Source organism: Theropithecus gelada, chromosome 14, assembly GCF_003255815.1.
Source record: "Theropithecus gelada isolate Dixy chromosome 14, Tgel_1.0, whole genome shotgun sequence".
Lineage (NCBI taxonomy): Eukaryota > Metazoa > Chordata > Mammalia > Primates > Cercopithecidae > Theropithecus > Theropithecus gelada.
The window spans coordinates 22,070,594-22,073,151 of record NC_037682.1 but is presented as its reverse complement, the minus strand read 5'-3'; the positions used below and the strand labels follow the sequence as shown (position 1 = coordinate 22,073,151).

At 50.5% G+C, this 2,558-nt stretch overlaps 1 pseudogene; it reads left to right on the top strand.

Annotated features, from left to right (window-relative positions):
- Positions 1-762: 762 nt before the first annotated feature.
- LOC112607000 lies at positions 763-2,071 on the top strand (annotated as a pseudogene).
- The last annotated feature ends 487 nt before the right edge of the window (positions 2,072-2,558 follow it).

The following is a 2,558-nucleotide window of genomic DNA, read 5'->3' as shown; positions in this document are numbered from 1 at the left end:
GCAGCAGGAGGGAGAAGTGCTGAGCAAAACGCGTCAAAGCCCCTCAATAAAACCCTCCGATCCCATGAGAACTCCTATCAGGGGGAACAGCATGGAGGGTAACCACCCCCATGATTAAATTACCTCCCACTGGGTCCCTCCTACCACATGTGGGGATTATGGGAACTACAGTTCAAGGTGAGATTTAGGTGGGGACACAGCCAAACCATATCAAAGTCCTTTGTTAATTATGCCATCTAGTTATCTGATTTCCTTTGCTACCATACTTCTTCTTAGAGTTCTTTTCTTATTCTCTCTTCATAGAGCAGTTTTTGTCCTAATGTATCATCTGTGGTCACATAGAATAGAGTAGTTTTTTTAAAGAAATGGGCTGAGCGGGCCAGCTCGGACTGGAGTGGCAGGTCCAGCCAGATGCCGCTTCACGCCAGCGGGTGCCCAGCACCTCTCCGGTCCGTGGGGCCCCCAGCAGGGGAGGAGCCTCAAGACCACATGGACCCCCTGGGTGGGCCCCCAGCTCGCTTCCCAGGCTCAGAGCAGGGGCAGGAACCTGGCTCCCCCGGGCCGGAGCTGCCTCTACCCCCTGGTATTGTGGACTACGACACTCCAGACCTGGGGTAGTGGTGAGGTTCGTTGACTGACTGCGCGATACAGACTGTGTTGCAAGCGAATGGATTCATAGTGGTATCATGCACTCAGACTCCTGCGAGTTCCCCTAAGTTCTCAGAGGACTGCTTTGCCTTTTGATCTAATAATTGCAAAGTTCCATAAAGAATGGCACTTGTGGATAAGCACAAAGTCAAGAGACAGCGATTGGACAGAATTTGTGAAGGTATCATGAATGGACCCCGGCACTCCCACCCCTGGTGGTGCTGCTGCACGGCGGAGATTGCACCGCGGCCTAAGAACCTGGCCACCATGGCCTTCTGTGACGCGCAGTCCTCACAGGAAATCCACGAGACAGATTTAAATGAAGCTGTGGGCACCATGATGTACCACACCATCACCCTCACCAGGGAGGACTGGAAAAGTTCAAGGCCCTGAGAGTCATTGTGCGGATAGGCAGTGGCAAAGACAATGTGGACATCAAGACTGCCACGAGCTTGGAATTGCTGTGTGCAACATCCCGTCCAGAGCCGTGAAAGAGAAGGCCGACTCCACCGTCTGCCACATCCTCAATCTGTACCGGAGGAACACGTGGGTGTGCCAGGCACTGCGGGAAGGCATGTGAGTTCAAAGCATGGAGCAGATCCACGACGTGGCCTCAGGAGCGGTCCGCATCCGTGGGTAGACGCTGTGGGTCTCATGAGCTTTGGTCGCAGGGGGCAGGCGGTAGCAGTTCAAGCCAAGGCCTTTGGATTCAGAGTCATATTTTATGACCCCTACTTGCAGGATGAGATAGAATGGTCCCTGGGCATTCAGAGGGTCTACACCCTGCAGGAATTGCTGTGTCAGAGTGACTGCGTCTCCTTGCACTACAATCTCAATGAACAGAACCACCACCTCATCAACGACTTTACTATAAAGCAGATAAGGCAGGGAGCATTCCTTGTGAACGCAGCCCGTGGTGGCCTGGTGGGCGAGAAAGCCTTAGCACAGACCCTCAAGCCTTAGCACAGACCCTCAAGGAGGGCAGGATAGGAGGGACAACTTTGTTCAGGGTCCACTGAAAGATGCCTCAAATCTCATCTGCATTCCTCACACTGCCTGGTATAACGAGCAGGCGTCGCTGGAGATGCAGGAGGCGGCTGCCACTGAGATCCACCAAGCCATCAAAGTTTGCGTCCCAGAAAGCTTAAGAAACTGTGTGAACAAGGAATTCTTTGTCACATCAGCTCCTTGGTCAGTAGACCAGCAAACAATTCATCCTGAGCTAAATGGTGCCACATACAGATATCTGCCAGGCATCCTGAGTGTGGCTCCAGGCGGACTTCCTGCAGCCATGGAAGGGATCATCCCTGGAGGCATCCCAGTGATTCACAACCTCCCAACAGTGGCACATCCTTCCCAAGCGCCCTCTCCCAACCAGCCCACAAAACACGGGGACAATCGAGAGCACCTCAAGGAGGAATAGCAGACAATGCTGAAAAGTAATCATTCAGATGCATATGGGACCAAGAGACAGTGAAACATAGATGAACTAAGAGAAAAAGAATCTGATGGTCTTTTTAACCGATTCTGGACATATGCATCGTTGATGTTGCAGTGTTAAAACTGCAAGAGCTAGAAAGCTGAAGATGTCTTCTGATTACAGAAGCGCTGAAAGATGAGGATGTGATTTATTAACGATCAACTTCTGTTATTGTGTGTTAAGTTTTTCATCTATGCATCAAATCACAAAGAATAAGAAGAGCTTTTTCCTTTATCAGTCCCTTGGGTAGAGCAGGTCCTGAACACCCTGCTCTAGAATGTTGCATCAGGAGTTCAAACATCAAAATAAAAAATATTAAGAGGAAATCCTCATCCTGTGACTCTAGTTCTTTCATTCTACAGGGGCTGGTTACCTCTTCTTGCTAATAGGAAGATCACATTACTACAAAGTGGGGAGAAAGCTCTTTGCC